Here is a 23493-nt window from a genome sequence, read left to right on the forward strand (position 1 = left end):
GTTTAAGGGTTTAAAACCTCACCAAAAGACCACAAACGTCTGTAGGAGTTTTTCCATTGCTTTCAATGGGATGTAAACCTGTTCCTTAATAAACTTGCCTTGTGAAACCTGGGATTTTCTTACCCCCTGGTAGTAGGTACATTTGGCTCTTTTTCCTTTCATTTCCCTCTCACATTTTGTCAGCTAGACTTTCTGTCAGCCACATTTATGTTTTTCTTGTTTTATGTTATGAAAGAGCTCCTGTGTTGGAAACCTAACTCTCTCAAGTCCTTACAAAAATCAACTTGCATTTGTTTCTGAAGCACAAGCATACAAATGAAGGCACCTTTGAAAAGCAATGAGCAAAAGTTGCTGCAGAGGTGAAGACATGTAGAGCTAGCAAAGTAAATGGATTTGTGATGAATTACTGAAGTTATGCATGTGATCCACCAGGTTTAATAATAAAGACAAAAAAAAAAAAAAAAAAAAACATGGCAGAAAATTCTTAAATATAGCCCAGGAGGACTTCTAGGTCAGCACTGTGTATTAAGTAGTTTTTCAGGGTGGGCTGAGGTCTGGAGGGCAAGGACCTGATCTCAGATCAGAGCTGCATCCAGTTTGCACTCAAGAGACTCCTCTTCTGTCGTCTTCCTTCTCTGTACTCTGTTTTTCCAACTTCTTTTCCATCTCAGCTCTTCCCTGCCTGCCCAGGTGTCTTTCCAGAGCTGCAGCAGCCCTGGCTGCAGCATCTGCCAAGCCCTCAAGGGCTCCTGAGTAGCCAGAAGTGCAGAGTGATGATGTGAAAAAAAACTGGGAGCAGGTTTTGGACTCCATGTCTCAGAGGGTGGACAAAACAAAAATGTTTTTTTTTCTTTTCTAATGCAGTGGCTCTGGTATACTTATGTGTGTGTAGGTGTGTATTTATGTAGGCAGTCATAGTTTTTTATCTTTCTTTTTCATAAAAGGTTTTGGGTATGTGATTTTGTTTCCATTGTTCTCTGGAAATCAAAACAAAGAAAACATGATGAAAGCTTCTCCTCTTTCCTCACTCCAATAGCTCACATTAAAAACTGTGAAGAAACTGAAGAAACTGGAAAATAAAAAGGCAACTATCATTTCAGTTTGAAATGTCTGAAGTCTGAAATGATATCAGAAGAGATTGCTTATTTTATAGGAAATAGTCTTCAATGTTCTTAACAAATTCACAGACTTGATTTTAGGACAGAAACTACTCTGTTCTCTCTCAAATGTCATCTGAAATTTTCATAACATTTATTCTTCCGGTTAGCATATAGGTAGAAATAAAGGAAGGTTCCTATAATTCTAATTATATATGCTACATTTTTCCTCTGGGATTTTTGGGTCCCAAATTTTTGGAGCCTATGGAAAAGCTTTTTTTTTTTTTTTTTTTTTTTTTTTGATTACAGAATAAAATTCATTTTACTTTGATTAATAACTGATATGAAGGAGGGGTAGCACTAATGGTCAGCCTTTCTGTTGTCAGTGTCAGGGATGGGATCCTACAGCTATACATGGTCACATCAGTGCTTTGCAACATATTCCTGAGAGATCCGAAAGCATGGGCAGCTAGTGAAGTGGCAAATATTTGTTGGTGCTATGAAAGTATGTAGGATAATAAAAAAACTAAAGCTGGTTGTAAAGAATGAAAGCAAGATTTCATTGGTGAGCAATAAAACGTTTAGTTAAATTTTGTGTTGGTAAGTGTGATGTACCTTAGCAAAATAAGTTCACATGCATAATTAAGAACTTTAAATAAGCAATTACAACTGCAGAGAGGGAGGATTCACTGAGGTCAGCTCAATGAAAACATTGGGTTGGTAGTCAGCAGGGGTCAAGACTGAAATAGAACAGTAGGAAAAAAGAATTGGGAAAAAAATCTAGAAAGGATGGCTCCATGTGCCTCCCATGGCACCCACGTCTTCAAGCCAGGTTTAAGGAGAACTCTACTTCCCACTTCATGAGGCATAAGTAATGATTCTTACCAGGGCAAGGTGTCATTCTGTGGATTTACTACAGTGAAAGGTCTTGCTAAAGAAGTCAAACATGGTGACAGGCAATAAATAAATAAAAATAAAATATAAAGATTCTTTCACTTGAAAGAGAGGACTGTACAGGAAGGAGGATGGTGTAGTAGCTATACACATATCTCTGTGAATGAGAAGGTGAAAAATGAATGATTATGAAGTATTTCTCACAGTACAAAAATTAATATCTTCAGGACACAGGTTTAAAACAAATCAAAAGATTTCCTCCACTCACACACTTCCCAGAGTGCTTAATTGCACATTCCCACTGGACCAAGCAGGGGCCAAACTGGAGAGTAATCATCACTGAATATTAAGAGCACTGATTTGAATACATCCTTCACTGCTGAAATCCTAAAGACACCAACTGCAACAATCCAGATCACTCTCTACATTCTCATTCTCATACAATTTCATCACATATATCAGTCTCTGCCAGGAGGAAAACAAATGTCCGTAGTTATGACAGATTGTGTTTTGTACAAAATGGCAGCTGATAATCCTTAGGTGTGTTTTCCTAGACAGACAACTGAACCCTGCAGCCAGGTTAACTACAAGGCTATTTCCAAGCCCTTGTACAAGTAAGTTTTTTTTTTTTTTTTATGTAAGGATAAGATTTTGTCAATACATCCTGAACACAAGTGAACTTCATGCTCCAAGCTGTTCAAAAGACCACACCATTATACTCAGACATTGCTGACACCAGCTAGTGAATCCAGATGGAAGACAGCAAAGCTGCTGAAGAACAAATGAGCTTGGATACAGTGTTATTTTAACACAAACACAACCTGCCCTGGGGAGCGCTGCCTGAGTCCAAGGGCTTCATGGAGTTACAAAACTAGACCCTGCTTAAGACTCTTTGCCCCAGGCAGATTTCTTTTTTCAGTGTCGGGTTTCTGGAAAGCAGACAGATTTTGCCTATTAGGAGAGATGCTGCTTAACAATTTTACAGATAAATAGAACATTGTTAAGATTTCAGATGTAATCCTGCTACAGGAAGTATCATGAAAATGGAAAATGTCTTTGGCTAGAGTAACTACAGTAACTGCAATAAAATCAGAAACTAGACAGATAACCTGTTCTTTTTAATGTGACCAGGTTTACAGATTGCCCCTATGCTAGGCAAATCTCTGAGAAATAAACTATGCTCTGGTAGGTACCTCATAGATAAATTTTATCATGAATGTTTTACCTTCAGGCAATTTACTGAGTGAAGGAAGAATCTGCAGTCAGTGTATTTAGATAATTTCATTATCCCATTTCCTCACCTTCTCCCAGACTCTAACTTTTAGTACCTTCTGCTGAATTCAGTGATGCAGAAGTCTTGTAAACTGCTCTTAGCTTTGGGGCTGTTCATAGAGTGTGGCCATTTCTTGCATTAGATTTTTTATTACACTATATGATTGATCATCTTGACCAGGTCAGACTGTTTTGTACATGACCAGAGACACATAAAAATATCAAAGCTGAGTTATTGGTGCAGGAGTTTCTTGAAGAGAGAGAGATGAGTTTGTGGAGCTAGCGAAGTAGAGACCTGGATTTGACTGAGCATTTAAAAGCTTTTCTTTTCTAGTAAAGCCTTTTACAAAATATCCTAATTAGAAAAATAAAGAAGCAGTTATTGTATTAGTACAGGCTGGGGTTAGATTAAAATTTAATTGTTGTCATCTCACATTTCCATAAGGTAATCACAAAAGGCATGTGCATGCAAAATCTTAACTTTGTGAAAAGCAGAATACATCCACATCTGATTCCTTCCAGGAAAAGTTTACAGGAAAAAAGGTTTCATGTAACATAAAAAACACTGTATTTTTCCAAGGAAAAAGGATCCAAAAAATTGAATGAGGTCAGAATAACTGATGTGAGCAAGAAGAGACAGGGGATTTCCCTTAAGCCAGAAGTGTCAGAAGGGTTAGAACAATGTTCATGATGATCGTGTCTGTCACAAGACTTTTGCCATCTCATAAACCACACATAAGGTATCCAGACCCACAATCATGTATGTGTTGTAGAGCAGCTCTGTCTTAACAAATGAGAAAAGCAGTCCATACAGTTTTAGTAGTATCTGCAATTGACTGAGGTATCTTCCACTAAACTCTCCAACGCAAAACATGAGATGTAGGCCCTCCAACATTACTGCATGCAGTAGTGAATCATCTTCCACTTTTTAACCTTACTGTTCAACCTTCAAAACAGGCCAAATCTCTTTCCCTACCAGTCCCACCTAGTAGCCCCCCTTCTGTCAGCCCTTCCCCAAACCAAACAGCACTGCAGTCAGCTTTCACACAAACAAAAACCCCATTGGTAAGCATGCCATTAAAGCACACAACCATATTTTCAGAGTAAAAGTAAATTACCTTTCCCAGCCATTAAACACTCAGCAAAGAGAAACAATTAGTGTATATCATCAGAATGGGTCCTTGTAAAATACAAATAGCATCATGACCAAAATCATAGTTTCAGAGGTGTAAGATGGACTAATGGCACAGATGTCAGAGAAGGCAGGATTTCTTGGTCTTTCTAAAAGACTTGTATCCGGGCTGAGATTTTCGTGGCTTTGATTTTCAGAAAATAAACTGTATTTTTTCATGACAAGTTTGTGAGTATACAGCTTGACACACCAAGAAAAGGTCTGATTTTGAGAACAGGAATGTTTTTATGTGCCTTTCTTATTGATCATCTTTCCTTCTCTCCCTCTCCCTGCAAGTACCAAGTAACAAGTACCTCCCCAAGAGTATTCATATATTCCCATAGCTATCTAGTTATTACTAGTTGTCTGGTTGTTTTTTGGAGAATTGCATAAAATATAAATTAAATCCAAAAGTACTGAATTGTATTGTTCTGTATTAGTCATCTTGGTCCTCCACTGTATCCTTCATTTCATGCACATTCTTTGAAACTCAAATACTTTAAGAAGATAAAAATAAGCTGATATTGAATACAAAGGGAGGTACAATAATCCAAATTTGTCATTTCAACCTCACAAACAAAGGCATTGCACTTGCTATAATGCAGATTGTTGGTGGTTTTTCCTTGCTACGCATCTGAATTCTACCACAACTGCACTCTCAACTCTCCCTCCCCAAAAGGAAAGGGAGAGAAAATACAATGAAAAGGGCCCAGGGGCTGAGAGAAGACAGAGAGATCACTCACCAGTTATCATCACGGGCAAAACAGACTCAGCATAGGAAGATTAATATAATTTATTGCCTAACACTAGTGGAATAGAACAGCAAGAAACTAAAAGCAAATAAAAACACCTTCCATCCATCCACCCTGTTCTACATCATTACCCTGAGCAGCGCAGGGGAATGGGCAATGGGGGCTGCGGTCAGTCCCTAACACTTCGTCCCCGCTGCCCCTTCACGGTCCCTCCCTGCCCCTGCTCCCCGTGGGGTCCCTCCCACGGGATGCCGTCCTTCCCGAACTGAGCCTGCGGGGGCTGCCCACAGGCAGCAGCTCTTCAGGCACTGCTCCCACACGGCTCCGTACCACGGGGTCCATCCCTCCCCCAGGAGCAAACTGCTCCAGCACGGGTCCCCCACGGGCGGCAGCTCCCCCCAGACCCCCTGCTCCTGCGTGGGCTCCTCTCCACGGGCTGCAGCTCCGGCCCGGGGCCTGCTCCTGCGGGGGCTCTCCATGGGCCGCAGCCTCCTCCAGGCCACATCCACCTGCTCCACGTGGGCTCCTCCACGGGCTGCAGCGTGGAGATCTGCTCCGTGTGGGACCCAGGGGCTGCAGGGGGACAGCCTGCTCCACCGGGGGCCTCTCCACAGGCCGCAGGGGAACTTCTGCTCTGTGCCTGGAGCACCTCCTTCTCTCCTTCTGCACTGACCTTGAGGTCTGCAGGGCTGCTTCTCACTCCTCTCTCCCAGCTGCTGTTGCACAGCACTTTTTTTTCCCTTCCTTAAATCTGCACTCCCAGAGGCCCAACCAGTGCCGCTCCCTGACTCGGCTCTGGCCAGCAGTGGGTCCCTTTTGGAGCTGGCTGAAACGGGCTTTTATCTGACGTGGGGCAACTGCTGGACTTTTCTCACAGAGGCCACCCCTGCAGCCCCCCGATGCCAAGTTCTTGCTATGTAAACCCAATACACAGATGTACCATGTTGTTCTCTGTGACAGAATATCTTTGGTCTCTCTGAAGAGATGAACATCCCTTTTACCTGAGCAAGGAGGGTTCACACCATGGGGCACTGATCCTTGAGCTGCCATGGTCTCCTTGCAGATACAGAGACAGGATTGTGTGGGGCAGGGCACAGGTGAATACCACTCATTCATAAGTAGTAAGTTGGAAATTGTCCATTTGTTTTCTGTATCTGGCTGGAAGAGTTAATTATGGAAAAGTAAAACCTACACCACATTTTAAAATATTTTTTTAAATAAACCTCATACTTTGTGGTAATGATCTGGATTGGGAATTTCAAAAGGGGGTTGATATTCTTCAAATATACTCCTCAATTTCATCAGTTCATGGTAAATGGTATCAACAATGAGTTTTCCAATACCCCATCCATATAGTATTTCTTTTCTTTCTGACTTTAACAGTAACTGACAAAATTTGAGTTTCCTAATCATTTTATTGTCTCTGTAAAATAAATAAATAAATAAATAAATAAAAAATGAGAAAACCTATTAAGATATTTATTCCTTTGCTTCCTTTTGCCTGAAATGCCTTTTCACTTTCAATTTAATTCCTGGAGAATGCTGTCTCTTTAGTGCAGAAATACTTTAGTTTTGGTCACAGTACTAAATTTGTACTTGAAAAGGAAATTGTACAACAAAATTTTCTGGGTGAAACTGTGGGCTTCAGATTTTTAAAACATCCTTTGCAAATTTCATTTTAATTGAAAAAAAAATAGATGTGACAGATTTTTTGCATGATGCTTTTGTGATCTGCTGGTTAGTTCATGACAGAGGATGCCTATAGTGAAAACCAAGATATACTGACAGAGTGTTTCCATGTTCTTGATTTCCTCTCCCTTCTCTGCTCTTCAAAAAGCATAAAGGTTGTTGTAAAAAGCTCATCAAGATCTCCAAAGTAGATAGTCAGTCAGTCATACACCACTAACACTTTGAAAAGGAATATTTTCAGACTTTTATTTTGCAAAATGTTCCTTCTTCAGACTTTCTCGGCACCCACTTTGATGGGATAGGACCAGGGGAGCAGAAATGAAGCAGTCCACTGCCTCTGTCTCTTTCCCTCTCTGCTCTGGGATTGCTCAGAGTCATCACAGCCCCATCCAGCCATGCCCACCAGCTGCCCAACCACCATCCTGGCTAAGCTGTAGGATCATTCCAATGTCGGTGGAAGCATCAGCCTCCCAGTACAGTGGGTTTACTACCCAGGCTGCTGATTCCACCACCCCTGTATAGGCATAACCTTCTTTTTCCAGGTTCCTCCAAGAAATTAACATTTTCTTGTCAGAGCCCTGACAGCCCCTGTATCTTGTCAGTTCATATAACTACATGAAGATACCCGCTTCCAATTCTGATGAGTAGTTTGTGGAAGAGATTACTGAGAACACTACAGTCCCTTTTTTCTGCTTACATACAAAACTAAGAGTCTGTTTGATCATTCATACACCTTTATTTGATTTTTCCTGAAGTGGATTTAGATGAAGACATACTGCAAAGCAAAGGATATTCTCTCTGTGCTGTTGCAGGGATTGCCACCTTATGATTTTTACTATTTACTAAGGAAAAAACATGACCTGGAGCCTGAGAAAATAAGCTTTGTGAAACATATCAATATGGTCTGGTCTAACTTTGAAGACTGATCACAAGGAAAGAAAGAAAAAAAAAAAAAAACAAAACATATTAGTGGAGATATTTGTACACAAGCCTAAAAGAAACTAAAAGAAGCTATGGAACTGGATGGTGCTATTTCAGCCTCTCTTATTTGTATGTGAAAGTGGTAACATTTTCCAGACATTTTTTACACTGAAATTAAATGAGTAAATTTCAGAAGCCTGCAAAAATACTGATAGACAATAGAATGTTCTGATATTTTCTCAGAAAGGTTGTTTTTTTATTAAAAATAAATAAATTATGCTCCTAGTCCTCATACTATGAAAACAGAGCTTTTAAACAAAGCAAAGTGCAATGCTCTTTCCCTGTATCTCAGACAAAGGCCAGATAAAACATGTTTGAATACAGACATTCATTGTAGCAACATGCATTTACTCTGGAACATAGTTCTGCCAAGTATTTTTTTACAGTATTTCCCAACTACTAGTTTTAGCAATTTCTTCCAGCTAAGGCTGGTCTTTGGTGACAAACCAGCACCACATCCCAACCTCGTATTTGACTGCAACTAGAAAGGGAACAGAAATGTAGAATACAATTTGTCTTCTCTTTTTCTTCCACTGTTTCTTCTGTTAGTTTTTCATCATTCCAATTTCTGTATATTAAAAAAAAAAAAAAAAAAAAACTTGTACTTTGGCATCACTAGGGTAGTGTTTTCCAACTTGTGGTCCAGTAACTGGTGATAGCCCATATAAAAGGGGGAAAAAAAACACAACACACACATACACAACAACAAAACAGGCACACTTACATTCCTATACAGTTGGCTGTTTGCCAGCTGATAACAAGTTACCTTATCTTTTGCCATCAATAGTCACAGTTTTATCTGTGGGTATATAACATGTTGGCACACTCCCACTGTCCCATCAAATGACATGATTTCCCCCTAGAAAGGAAGCACTTCATTAGAAAAGACTGAGAAACACCAGCCCAGAGGCAAATAAGAATATAAACCCCTGAATGTTGAATACCTTGCAGATACAATTATAAATGACAGACCTAAGTACAAAAAGTTTACCATCCAAACTTAAGTACTTAATTTCCCCACCGCTTAACATCCTCCATTGTGAAAGGCTACCCATGGCTTCTTTTCTATCACAAATGCAGATGATAAATTGCTTTACTGTTCGACCTTTTCTAGAGACCATTAAGGAAATCAAAGCAAAAGCTTTGCATTTCATCAAAACTTTAAATAGCAGTAGTTGCAGTGGAAGGAGAGGGCATGGGAATCAATATGCTTTTCAGTTGTATAAGCATGTTAACATACTGTGAAAATTAGCTTTTTAGAAGACTTTATGTTGCCATTTTCACCAATGTGTTGCAGCTCCAGAATGAAAACCAAGAATAGACCAAGCTCTAAATTGTAGAGTATGGCACCATTAAACATTTATCTACTACTGCAACTACCTTACCTTTCCATTATGCAAAAGGGGGGTTGAGTCATAATAAATTTGAATGAAGCCTGGCTATTCTAGTAGTCATGTCTAATACTTGCCCACTCACCTCAGCTCTAGGCTTAAAGAAAACTTAATTTGTTTAATGAGACCTTGGAAAAGCCTTGCCTGTGATCAAACTTGCTTCCTTCAAAAGCCCTAAAAGCCTCATATTCAAGGAGCACTCAGTTAAGGGAATTCATACTTTCCCTTATGTTAAAAAGCAGCCTGTCTTGCTTTGGCTCTTCATCCTGTCATTCCTGTTCCTGTGAAGCTGTATAATTGTATATTAAAATAAGTAAACTAAAATATGCTGTACTCTCTCCTCCAGTGGAAGAAATCTTCTGATTTCCATCACAGCCAGGAAGATATAATTTGATCTCTTCAAGGGAAACTTAGAAGCCACTCAGCCATTCATTAGGAGAGACAGTCCATAACCCCATGATATGTGCCTTGCCTTGGAAACACTTTGGCAGATGACTTTCTGGACTCTGTTCTCAGAACTGCAATGAATGATTAACAGTTATCTACATGTGAAACAAATGTATGGGCCTTAACATTCTAGTTCAGGTATCTCACAGAAAACACCAAGACCACTAACTCTCATCATATATCAGTATCCAGGTGTCATTCTAACATTTTAAAATAGCATTTACATGGAAATAAAATGTCAAAAATTATGGAAAAGTACCACAGTCACACTGATGCCTCAATCTCTCCTTTTTCTTTTTTTTTTTTTTTTGGTGGGATGTAAGCATGTACATGCCTGTATCTCTTTAGAGGTCTGAGAGCAATGCCCAACTTCTCATTGTAAATAAGAAATGTAGAGAAGCTTGCATCTGGAGTGCCTTGGAAAAATTTATCTAAGGCTCCATTTGAGAGCCATTATAAATGGAAAGTTAACCTCAGTGCACTGAGGTGGCCAAGGAAGAAGCACATTGATGGTGACACTGGGGATGCCTAGAGAACAATCAGGCTTTTGCAGGACAGCTTAGAGCACCATGGTTTGCTTAATTTTTCCACTCAAGACCATGCTGCTTTCATGTCATCCAGTGATATATGAAATGTCCTAACTGGCATCAGGCATAACAGTAGCCCCTAGCCCTGCTGTGGAAAGGTTATCTACAGATCACTGACAACTTCCATGAGATTGTGGGGAAAATGAAGTCTAAAAGTGAAATTTTGTATTGGCTTCTTATTTATGAGGTAGTGTTTGCTGTTGCAATCAGGTAAATCAATAAAACCACTAACAAAATGAAATTCTCAGGTTTCTTTGTTTATTGAGTTTGGATGCTGTGGCAGTTAATTATTCATTGTTAAGATCATAGAATCATAGAATGGGCTGGATTTAAAGGGAACTTAAAGACCATCTAATTCCAAACCCCCTGTCCTGGGCAGGAACACCTCCCACTAGACCAGGTTGCCCAAAGCCCCATCCAACCTGACCTTGAACACCTCCAGGAATGGGGCATCCACAGCTTCTCTGGACAACCTGTGCCAGTGTCTCACCACCCTCAAAGTAAATAATTTCTTCCATATATCTAATGTAAATCTACTCTTTTTTAGTTTAAAATTATAGCTCCTTGTCCTATCCCTACACTCCCTGACAAAAAGTCCCTCCCCAGCTTTCCTGTAGGCCCCCTTGAGGTACTGGAAGGCCGCTATAAGGTCTCGCCAGAGCCTTCTCATTTCCAGGATGAACAACCCCAACTCCCTCAGCTTGTCACTACAGGAGAGGTGCTCCAGCCCTCTGATCATCCTCATGGTCCTTCACTGGACACAGTCTAACAGGTCCATGTTTTTCTTGTGCTGGGGGCCCCAGAGCTGAACGCAGTGCTCCAGGTGGTGTCTTACAAGAGCAGAGCAGAGGGGGAAAATCACCTCCCTTCACCCTGCTGGCCACGCTTCTTTTGATGCAGCCAAGGATATGGTTTGTTTTCTGGGCTGCAAGCACATATTGCTGGTTCATTCTGAGCTTCTCATGGGGCAAAAAGTCATGTTGAGATCATGTTGAGCTTCTCAAGATGGGCCAGTGTCCAGTACAAAAGCACTGGAATAAAACTGCAGATATTTCTGTTGGTTAAACCCTTTAAAATGCACTTGAGGATACCTTAATGAAATCAGAACACTCTAATATTTGTTAAATTACTTTTTTTGGTCTTGTTTACTTTTTGCAAATGAAACAAGGGCACATTATGACCACACATTAACTGTTACCTGTGCAAGGCATAATTAAAAACATTTGCCTGTGCTAAGTGTTTTCTCATCTGCAAATACTGGACTAATGAGCACTTTCATTATAGCACAGTGAAATCATTGAAAGGATTAATTTAGCACTTGCTCCAATTTCAGGATAAATTAAGTTTGAGTTGTAGTGGAAGCAACATTGATAATTCATGCAATGCATATGGTAACTGCATGAGAGGCTTGAGGAGCAGTTGCAGAAAACTTATTCTCCAAGTAAGTTATAAGCTAAGAGCTGGAAAGCTGTAAGCCTCGGTAACTCATTAGTCCCCCTTTTGTAGGCTGCAGCCTTAGTAGTACAAGCATTGCCCATCTTTTCTTTACAAATCATAAAATCATTCAGGTTGGAAAAGACCTCTAAGATCATTGAGTCCCGTGGTTAACCTATCACTGCCAAATTCACCACTAAACCATGTCCCTAAGCACCACATCTACACATCCTTTAAACACCTCAGGGATGGTGACTCAACCACTTCCCTGGGCAGCCTGTTCCAATGCCTCACAACTCTCTCAGTGAATAAATTTTTCCTAATATCCAACTTAAACCTCTCCTGGTGCAACTTGAGGCCATTTCCTCTTGTCTTATTGCTTCTTATTTGGGAGAAGAGACTGATCCCCCACCCTGCTACACTCTCCTTTGAGGTAGTGTAGAGGGTGATAAGGTCTCCCCTGAGCCTCCTCTTCTCTAGGCTAAACAACCCCATCACCTTCAGCTGCTCCTCATATGACTTGTTCTCTAGGCCCTTTACCAGTTTTGTTGCTCTTCTTTGGACATGCTCCAGCACCCTGATGTCCTTCTTGTAATGAGGGGCCCAAAGCTGAACACAGTACTTGAGGTGCAGCCTCACCAGAGCCGAGTACAGGGGGACAATCGCTTCCCTAGTCCTGCTGGCCATGCTGTTTCTGATAGAAGCCAGGATGCTGTTGGCCTTCTTGGCCACCTTAGCACATTGCTGGCTCATATTCAACCAGCTATCGACCACACACCCAGGTCCCTTTCCACTGGGCAGCTCTCCAGCCACTCTTCCCCCAGCCTGTAGCGTTGCATGTGGTTGTTTTGCCCCAAGTGCCCAGCACTTAGCCTTGTTGAATCTCATACAGGTGGCCTTGGCCCATCGATCCATCCTATCCAGATCTCTCTGTAGAACCCTCCTGCCCTCAAGCAAATCAACACTTGCACCTAACTTGGTGTCATCTGCAAACTTACTGAGGTTGAACTCAATCCCCTTGTCCAGATCACTGATAAAAATACTAGAGAGTACCAGCCCCAGTACTGAGCCCTGGGGGACTCCACTGTTGACCGGTCTCCAGCTGGATTTAACTCCATTCACTACAACTCTTTGGGCCCAGCCATCCAGCCACTTTTTACCCACTAAAGTGTATGCCCATCAAAGCCATGAGCAACTACTTTCTCCAGAAGAATACTGTGGGAAACAATGTCAAAAACTTTACTAAAGTCTAGGTAGACAACATCCACAGCCTTTCCCTCACCCACTGAGCATGTCAACTAGTCATAGAGGGAGATGAGGTTTGTCAAGTAGGATCTGCCTTTCATAAATCCATGCTGACTGGGCCTGATCACCTGGTTGTCCTGTATGTGCTGCATGATGGCACTCAAGACAATCCACTCCCTAACCTTCCCTGGCACCAAAATCAGACTAACAGGCCTGTAGTTCTTCAGGTCTTCCTCCTGGCCTTTCTTGTAGATGGAAAATGAGCCACCCTTCTGCAGTTATTTCTAGGTAACTACTTTTCTGAGATGCACATAAAACAAGTTGAAGAAAACAATTTTGGTGACAGCCAGAAGTTTGGTTCTTTTAACTATAATCCTCCAGGAAAAAATAAATAAGCAAACAAATAAATAGATGTCTCTGAAAGTCTGGATGTACATCAGCTGGCAGCTGTGTTTTGCTAATGATAACAGTACTTTCATAGCAATGTGCTACATGCAGCTTGCAGTCATGAGGTGATTTCCACTTCTGGACACCACGCTTGGAAGCTTACTGATGTTTTAGGCATTTTTGTTGGCAGGGGTCTATAGCTACTCTGTCAAATGTTAGTCTACTTCAATGGTTAGTCAGTGTTACCAAGTATATAAACTCTTTCTCTAATCCACCACAGCTTGAAAGATGCCTTATGCAGTTAAAGACAACTTCACTGCTTTCTGATAGAGGTACTTTCTGCCTTTCAGATATTTTGCTAGAATAAATGAATACTCTTAAGGTATATGGAATACATATAATCTTCTTAAAAAGAATATTCCTTCAGTGAACTTCCCTTACACATTCAGCCTTTTTTTTTTTCTTTTTAAAGTAGTTATATTAAGTCAGTGTCCGATTAAGGTATTGCTTGGCAATTTTAGATCATAGTTTAGTTCACTGAGCAGTTTGACATTATAATTAACTAAAAAACAAAATATTCAATGCCACTTCCACTAGAAATCACAAGATATACAGAATGACTCAATTTCTGTGACTGTCAGCTCAAATTCCCATCCTGTGCAGACTTTCTGCAGAGCAGGCCTGCTGTCAGCCTACTAGAGAGAGTGCTGGTTACTCTTGCTGTATTATTCCTGGTCTAAATTCACCACAGGGCTGAGGAGCAAGATACTGTGACTGATGTGGATGCTGCAGTGAATTTCTTCATCTGCTGCCATATTGCATTTCATTAAAAGTTAATCACGAAAAACTGCTACCTGCAAAATCATGGAAAGGAAAGGGAAAGGGAAAGGGAAAGGGAAAGGGAAAGGGAAAGGGAAAGGGAAAGGGAAAGGGAAAGGGAAAGGGAAAGGGAAAGGGAAAGGGAAAGGGAAAGGGAAAGACCCTGAAAGCTCAACTCCTATAGCAGAGAAGATACAAAATCCTATAGAGTCACTTTCCTGATCTTCTCTATGGTCTTTACAGACCTGTGTCAGCTTGTACAACCTGGTTCATTTGACCAAGGAATGATGTAAAGCACCTGTCATTTAAGTTAGTAGAGAAATCAAGACAAAGTCCTGGAGGTTCAGGCAGAAGACACGACACAGCATTAAAAGCTGATTATGTGCAGAGCACTGAGAAACTGGCCTTTATCTAGCTACACTTCTGATAATTTCCTTGTTTTCAGCACTGCTCTGTAAATATATCTTATTAAACTGGTGTACCACATGGCATAAGTATTCCAAAAAAAAAACCAAAAAAACAAAAAATACATTTGCCAGTGCAACCCTCCAGAAATGTAGCTGGCACAACTACTTAAAGATATGATACACTGGTTGGCATTTTTAAGTGTATATGAGAGGGAGAGATAATAGCAGGTAAATTAGGTTTGTGCATACTAAGCCAAAAATGTTATTTAAAAAGGAATAGTTTAACAACTGTTTATTGGGTGTTGTTGTCAAGGCTTTCACAGAGGTGGGCTGCAGGGATAGCCTTTGTGGGAGGAGGTTGGGGCTGCCCTGTGCTGGACACAGCTGCTTCCATTTGGCTCTTCAATGCAGTGGGGTGTAACCTCACTGCCTTCAGCTCAACCCACAAGACTTTTCATTTTCTTTTCTGTGTCTGTCCCCCGAGGAGGGGGAGTGGGAGAGTGGCTGCATGGGTGCCCAACAGCTGGCCAAGATCAGCCCACTCCACTCTGGTATCAGAAAGTATAGTGATAAATATTGTAAAAAATAAGGTACATTCTCATTGTTTAGTACTTGCATAAAACTTAATTAAAATGCTGTAGCATTTGATTTCTCTTCCTTCCCTAGAGCCCACTCCTATCCCATTTGTGGCTCTCAGCAGGACCTTTCGCTGTGAGGGTTTTATTTTCAGCTCTGTCTGGAAAGTTGATAGCAGTTGCACAGACACGGTATAAATCACTACCATCATGGCAAGCCCCAAAACAATATCGGTTCCTTGCCAGCTGAATGTTATCCTGTCAATTTGTAGCTGGCTCTTTAGGCTCTTTAGCCTGCTGGGATGTGTTATTAGATCCACTGCTGGCAGTCTTGTTGCTGCATCACTAGCAATCCCATGATCACTTAGTACATGGCAATATTCCTGCATAAAGCTGTTTTCTGAATTGCGGGGTTTGGGGGAAAGAGCATTTTTATTTTTACATTTGAAAGAGGAGCCCAAGGGATGGCAAAAGCCAACAGATTTGTGAGGGTTGTCATAGCTTGGTTCGGAGGGGATTATCTGTGGCAGTTGACCAAGACAGCAAGAACTAAACCAATCAAGCAGCTATTCCTCAGCAGCCATGATTCAAGACCAACCACCAAGGCAGTCAAGACTGTATATTTCTAGACATATTGCAGAAAGCATCAGGTAACGATGTCTCTGGACACTTTAGGCCACTGGAATGACCGTAGATGAGTCATACAAGCATCTCATCATTCAAACATCCTCCAGCACTATCTGCTTTTTTTGCCTTGTATTTAGCAGCCATCATTGTCATGACAACCTGTTAAAACATGAATAATGAATAATGAATAAAACATGAATAATGAATGGGTTAAAATCTGTCCTTGGAACTGGCATGATGGCTATGGACAGGGTCTAGTGTATATTCCTTCCTGGCAAGCTGAACACGCAGACTGCCATATCATTTCATCAGATGGAGCCAGTAAGAGAGTGTCAGTGAAACAACCCCCACCGCCAAGCAAAAAGTGGGACACTTCCTCTGCAGGACACCTGAAGGCTGCCTCTTTCTGTGCACCTACCAACCAATCAGCAGGAGAGTCACTGCAATGAACAGCTATTCAGTTCTTAGGCAACAGCACTTTGCTATGATCTGATTTCACCTCTGCAGCCAAAGATGCTTTCCAAGACATGAGGATTTGTGTTCCTGTTTCTGTAGGATATCATTTTTTTATAAATATCTAAATATATTTTTTTTCAGAAAGACATAGGTAGTTTCTGAATTTACAAGTCCTCATTAAAAAGTCATTTTCCTGGCAAGCTACAAGTTTATTTTAATATCCCCTCCTATATTCAGCATAAGATTCAAACCAAGATACAAGATTCTAAAAATGGATGTCTAAAATTATGCTGTTTATTCCCTGCTAGGCACTCAAATAACTGTCTTAATTTTCTAAAGCACTAAACACCTATCAGCTCAAATGAAGCAAATAGCATCAGCTTGGTAGCTAAAATGCCACTAAATGTTTTGAAAAGGAGATCTCTCTGGAAGTGTCTGACTATACGCTTAGAGACTGTCTCTGAAAACACATATTTTTCAGCTCAGCTAGTTCATACTTTTAAAATGGAGATATTTCTGGATGTGTTGGATGGATATGTAGTCAATTGAGAAGACAGTGTGGTTAGTAAAAAAAATTTAAAAAATTTATCTTAAACTCTCAAACTAATACATGCTGTTGTATGAGACAATTGACTAAATTAGACAGTTACTAGCTCCAATAAACTTCCAAGGACTGCAGTATACCAACAAAACCAATTATCTGATAGAAATATCTGTTTTCTTTCCAGAGACTTCCTCAGCAATTACAGCTTTAAACAAATTCCTTTTCCTCCTCAATGGTTAAAAAGCAGAACTAACTCTACAAAACATACCTTTTTGCTATAATTATTTGAACATTGAAACAATTTCATTCCTGACTCAGCCAGTAATTTTTGTCCCTTGGAAATACAATACAAGAGAATCTCCATCCTTTACTGGATGCGGGGGGAAACTTAGTGATGAGAGACGAGGAAAAGGCTGAGGTGCTTAATGCCTTCTTAGCCTCAGTCTTTAGCGGCAAGGCCAGTTGTTCTCTAGATACCCAGTACCCTGAGCTGGTGGAAGGGGATGGGGAGTAGGATGTGGCCCTGACAATCCATGAGGAAATGGTTGGCGACCTGCTACAGCACTTAGATGTACACAAGTCAATGGGGCCGGATGGGATCCACCCGAGGGTACTGAGAGAACTGGCAGAGGAGAGCTGGCCAAGCTGCTTTCCATCATTTATCAGCAGTCCTGGCTATCAGGGGAGGTCCCAGTCGACTGGCGGCTAGCAAATGTGACGCCCATCTACAAGAAGGGCTGGAGGGTAGACCCGGGCAACTATAGGCCTGTTAGTTTGACCTCAGTGCCAGGGAAGCTCATGGAGCAGATTGTCTTGAGTGTCATCACGTGGCACTTGCAGGGCAACCAGGTGATCAGGCCCAGTCAGCATGGGTTTATGAAAGGCAGGTGCTGCTTGATGAACCTGATCTCCTTCTATGACAAAGTGACACTCTGGGTGGATGAGGGGAAGGCTGTGGATGTGGTCTACCTTGACTGCAGTAAGGCTTTTGACACCATTTCCCACAGCATTCTCCTCGAGAAACTGGCTGCTCTTGGCTTGGACTGGCATACACTTTGTTGGGTTAGAAACTGGCTGGGTAGCCAGGCTCAAAGAGCCGTGGTGAATGGAGTTAAATCCAGTTGCAGGCCAGGCACTAGTGGAGTCCCCCAGGGCTCAGTACTGGGGCCAGTTTTCTTTAATATCTTTATCGATGATCTGGATGAGGGGATCGAGTGCACCCTCAGTAAGTTTGCAGACAACACCAAGTTAGGTGCGTGTGTCGATCTGCTCGAGGGTAGAAAGGCTCTGCAGGAGGATCTGGATAGGCTGGACCAATGGGCTGAGGCCAACTGTATGAAGTTCAACAAGGCCAAGTGCCAGGTCCTGCATCTGGGGCGCAACAACCCCAAGCAGTGCTACAGGCTGGGAGATGAGTGGTTAGAAAGCCACCTGGCAGAGAAGGACCTGGGAGTACTGGTTGATAGTCGGCTGAATACGAGCCAGCAGTGTGCTCAGGTGGCCATGAAGGCCTACAGCATCCTGGCTTGCATAAGAAACAGTGTGGCCAGCAGGACTAGGGAAGTGATTGTCCCCCTGTACTCGGCTCTGGTGAGGCCGCACCTCGAGTACTGTGTTCAGTTTTGGGCACCTCGCTACAAGAAGGACATGGAGGTGCTCGAGCGAGTCCAGAGAAGGGCAATGAAGCTGGTGAGGGGTCTGGAGAACAAGTCTTACGAGGAGCAGCTGAGGGAACTGGGGTTGTTCAGCTTGGAGAAGAGGAGGCTCAGGGGCGACCTTATCACACTCTACAGGTACCTTAAAGGAGGCTGTAGCGAGGTGGGGGTTGGTCTATTCTCCTATGTGCCTGGTGATAGGATGAGGGGGAATGGGCTAAAGTTGCGCCAGGGGAGGTTTAGGTTGGATATTAGGAAAAACTTCTTTACTGAAAGGGTTGTTAGGCATTGGAATGGGCTGCCCAGGGAAGTGGATGTGTCGCCATCCCTGGAGGTCTTTAAAAGACATTTAGATGTAGAGCTTAGTGATATGGTTTAGTGGAGGACTTGTTAGTGTTAAGTCAGAGGTTGGACTAGGTGATCTTGGAGGTCTCTTCCAACCTAGATGATTCTGTGATTCTGTGAAGTATATATATGTGCAATATCCCTAACTGTGTCTGGAGATCTGGGCAAAGGACTGGGACTTCAACAGACCAAAGGGTCTTCATGTTGAGCTTAGACTGTAGGGCCTAGTGAACACTGAATGAATAATTTTATTGTAATGCAAATAAGGATTAGAGTTAAAGTTGCTATGGAAACACTGGTCTAACTTTTCAGAGTTTGGAGGTGTTAAAGTAAAGGCACCTGAAAGCATGGAGGAGAGGATGTGTACAAATTCACTGTCCAAAAAAATAAAAACTATGCAGAAACAAGCTGTAATTTCAGTAGGTTTGGGGCAATTATTTAACATATTAGACAGCATAAGTGAAATCTCTGGAGAGAACAAATCTCACCATATTTGGCCAGTGTACAAGTATGACTTACTGTTCTCATAGTGGAAGGTTGTCGTGCCATGACAGTCCTCCATGGAGATGCTGCTGAGTTGCTGCTGTGCCATAAAGGATGTTGGAGGAGAGCAAAAGCACTGAAACATTCACAGACTTTTTTTCTGTTCTGGACCATTTCCTATTTTGCAGAGGAAAGCAGGTTGTTCTGCATTTAACGGTGGAGCCACAAGAGACATTTCTGACTGCCATACAGCTGGAGTAACTTCTCTAGTGTCCAAAAGGGTCTAGAGGTTCCAAGGGTTCCGTCCTTTATTGCAGCACTGCTACAGTTTTCTTCCTGTGCAGATTCTTCGGTAGGTAAGGCGTGAGATGTGAGTATGTGAGGAACTGCAATTTTTCCTTCAGAAGGGACACTTCCTTCTCTGTTTTATGCTCATTAATAAGTTCTGGGAGCTTCTGTTTTGCAATGTCAGATTTGTATGAAGCCAAGCTGCAGAAGAGAAAGGTACACATGGGAGTGTACATGCATGCGCATCCACTAAGTATGATCTCAGAAACTTCCTTTCCTTCAGCATCTGTAGTTTAATATCAGTCAGACATAATCTGGTCTCCTACCTCCCTTCCTAGGCAGTTCAAAGAATCTGATGTAGAAGGGACCAGGGCTGCTTCAGACTGGTGCCAGCAGCTCTGCACCACATGCTCACCCTGCTCAGACACAGGTGAGAGTGGAGTTCACAAACCCTCTATACATTCTCCAGCAGGGGAACCTGAAAATTAGATAGAATAACCCTGACTCACGGCAGTTTTCCAATTTAAAATCCAAAAGGGTCAGATGTATCAGGCATGTTTTCATACAAAATCTGTGGGAAGCAAAGGTTAGATTCTGATAGCGCTAGGATACCTACTTAGGATTGGGATCTTTCCTTTGATCCTTATAGGCAGGTCTTCTTAACTCTGCTTTGTTGTTATCAGTGTGATGCCCCCTGCTTCCTTCAGACACCTTCTTTGCATGGAATATAGATTTTTTTTTCTATTATCAAACATAATTTTCTTTTCTCTTTCAGCTTCCATCTGCAGCAGCCATCAAAATACTGTATATAATTTGTAAAAAGTCCTTTATCCACTTTAACTGTAGTTTCAAAAGGTATGCATCTGTTTTGATTTTTAAAAATGTTATTTCTAGCTTACATATGTGCAAGATTAAGCTTTACCTTTCCTCCTGCCCCAGCACCTCCATCTTCACCTGCTTGGTTTGCAATGACAAAGGACAGCTGAAAGCCCTTGAAGATGATGAAAGTGAGCCTGTGAATTAGAAGCACTCACCTTTGAAGGGCATTCATCACCTGGGCTTTAAGACAGACAACAAAAATAAAAGCTTTAGTTAACCAGAAGTCTCATTTTGCCCAGTCAAAGGAAAATATGCACCAAGAAAATTTCATGAACGTAATCAAACATGAGCTGAATTGGGTAGTCCTTTAGGTAATGTGTGACATGGTTCTTCCAAGGTCAGTGTTTCTTTGAAGCCACTGCTCCAAGAGGCCCCTAGTCTGCAGGACTCTCACTTTTTAAAGCAGGTTTCTAGTTCACAGACTTCTTGGGAAAAGCTTAAAGACATAGCCCAATTCAATTATGCAATTTTATAAAATATATATATATTAAACTTCATTCTCTTTTTATTCTGATTTTAGGTATAAAGTAGCCTCTTGCTATGGGTCCCCATGGTAGAAATCCCTGTTCCGATAAGCCCAGCCATAACTGACTTGCAGTAAATGAATAAATGGACATTGAAAGTACAGGGCCAAAGGCAGGCAAGCAGGAATTTTACCTGCCTCCCCCTGTGTAGTTTTATTGACCTGACAGAGGCACTGCCAGCTGAGGAGAGGCTGTGTGATCTGGCACACAGTTGCTCAACAGTTGAGGTAGGAACAGCACTTGTACCATAAAAAACACTGTAGTGCAAGGACAGCATGAATGCTACTGTAGACAAAACAGTTCTTTCAAAACGATCCTTATTTAAACATTTATAATTGTAGTGCTGTTAAATTAGACCAAGCCAGAATTTACTTTCTCCATTACTTTTAGCCACAAAATTCACTTAATTGCTTTCAGTGGAATTTTTCCATTAAAGACATAAACAAGGAGAAAAAAAATATTTTGTATGGGTTTATAGAAAGTCCTGTCAAGTATGATTAATTTTGCAGCAATAAATACTTCTGTATTAAGGAAAGAAAGAAAGAAGGAAAGAAAGAAAGGGTTTCAAGATAAGCATGCATCAAAATACCTCAGAGCTTTGCCACATAAAGGGAAATATAGTTTCCCTCACTGAACTACAGGACTCATTGATGGCCTCCATTGTGAAAATAAGAACAGCTTGTGTGTGCTTGATCATAAACTGTAGCAATGAGCAATGACTAAAAGAGTGCATGTACATGAGTTTGCCTCTTTCCATGCCTGGGAACTTGTACGAAGAAATACATTCTCCATCAAAGCTGTTGTACATGCATTCAGCAGGAGAAAGAAGCCCTTTTCCTTTTGAGCTTTCAGTTTGGGTAAAGGAAGTTCTTCGTTCTTTAGAATAAACCAAAAAAGTCACAGCCTAACAGCTTATCACCAGGACTAACAGTCAGAAGGACCATGTCTTTCCCCCTTCTCCTGCCTTTCATGCCCTGCCCCCACCCATCCCCTCCATGTCCCCCAGCACTAACAGGCCTCCCTACACACCTGCTGACTTCTCAGATACTCGTGTGCTCAGATACTCCTGTATTGGACCTTTTGCTAGGAAATAGTGACTTTATCATCCAAACTGTCCCCCCCATAAACCCTGCCTTTGGCAGCAATCAATTTGTGGCCATTAAGAACTGAAACATCTTCTGTAAGCAACGTGATTTACCCCTTCATGCAAAGCGCTGTGCCCACCACCGAAGCCATGTGCCCATGAAAAGTTGTAATTACTGTTGGAATTTGTAAGACTTTATGTGGGCAAAGAAGCAAGGATTTTTAAATTCAGCTGCAGCCTTCTTGCTGATGTCTTACAGTAGAAATTTGTATCTGATTAGCTGCCCATTAACTTTAAATTCTCCTTTGTTATTACTGCTGCAAAACATGGGTCTCTCCTTGCACTGAATATCCTTGTTTGTGATTAGTTTTGTTCAGACATATTAGAATTCTTGTTGTAAAAATGAATTTCACTTTTTTACATTCTGGAAGTCACATCTAATCTCTGATCTCACTGCTGCGGCATTTTGATACCATGGCAGTCCTTTGCAGCAGTTTTTGACTTACTACCTTCCGGGAATTTAATTATCACACTATTTACCACTACCTTTGCTTGAAATGACTGGAAGAATCAAAACACATGGAATGACTGAATATTTTTGTTTGCCTACCTCACTGTCCACTGAGGGTTTCCTTGGACCTTGCATTATGTCCCGCAGTGCACTTACACAAGCGGGAATGATCATGGGGGTGGTTTGGGGGGAACAGTATGACAGGGCCTGAACTGAAACCCATCTACTGCCTTGTGCTGGAGCTGTGAAAGCTCTTGGGAGAGGGAGAATTTGGGGGCATTGCTAGGTGTCTTGCTCTGTTGCCGATCAAGTTGTCTTTCTCCTCATCAACAATGCCTTAGATTGTACCACTTGAATGCGTATACAGCCCTTTAAAACAGCAAGCACATTTATATATAAGTATCAATAAGGATTATGCTTACCAGAGTAAGGGTTATTTGATCCTTGCCTACATGTTCAACAAGAATCATGGGAATTATATTTTATTTGGATTATTTATTAGAGGAGGCATGCAAGACACTGCCTTAATACTCACTATTTCTCATTTTCTGATGGACTTTACATACGACCTGTAATAGCCAATGCACCAGTGCTCACAAACAAAAATGAAAATGAAAATTGAAAATGAAAATGAAAATGAAAATGAAAATGAAAATGAAAATGAAAATGAAAATGAAAATGAAAATGAAAATGAAAATGAAAATAAAAATGAAAATGAAAAGTACGCATCAGCGAGAAGTTTGGGATGGAGTTTTTCAAAGAGCAATGCATTTTGGTTCTGAAAAAACAAAATAGAAAAGAGAAGAGCAGGGCTTCAAGGCAAAAGAGAGAGAGTGTGCTTATGACCTAGTTACAATGTGGTACCTTTCTCTTCTGCTAAGTGCATTGATTTCTTGGTCACACTCTTGTAACATAAATAGGACAGCTGAAGATAAACTATTCCTCTTCC

The 23493-nt window shown here is 41.4% G+C and overlaps 2 long non-coding RNA genes across 2 annotated transcripts; one reads left to right on the forward strand and one right to left on the reverse strand.

Annotated features, from left to right (window-relative positions):
- Positions 1-7597: 7597 nt before the first annotated feature.
- On the reverse strand, positions 7598-20592 carry LOC308191824. Its single transcript, XR_013948298.1, has 4 exons — positions 20469-20592; positions 19295-19747; positions 8623-8715; positions 7598-8424 (listed from the first exon to the last, which is right to left on the reverse strand). It is a non-coding gene; the product is annotated as an uncharacterized lncRNA (long non-coding RNA).
- On the forward strand, positions 19476-20616 carry LOC308191817. The gene is made up of 3 exons (XR_013948294.1): positions 19476-19610; positions 20322-20401; positions 20486-20616. It is a non-coding gene; the product is annotated as an uncharacterized lncRNA (long non-coding RNA).
- The last annotated feature ends 2877 nt before the right edge of the window (positions 20617-23493 follow it).

This window comes from Anser brachyrhynchus (genome assembly GCF_964034855.1).
Source record: "Anser brachyrhynchus genome assembly, chromosome: 1".
Lineage (NCBI taxonomy): Eukaryota > Metazoa > Chordata > Aves > Anseriformes > Anatidae > Anser > Anser brachyrhynchus.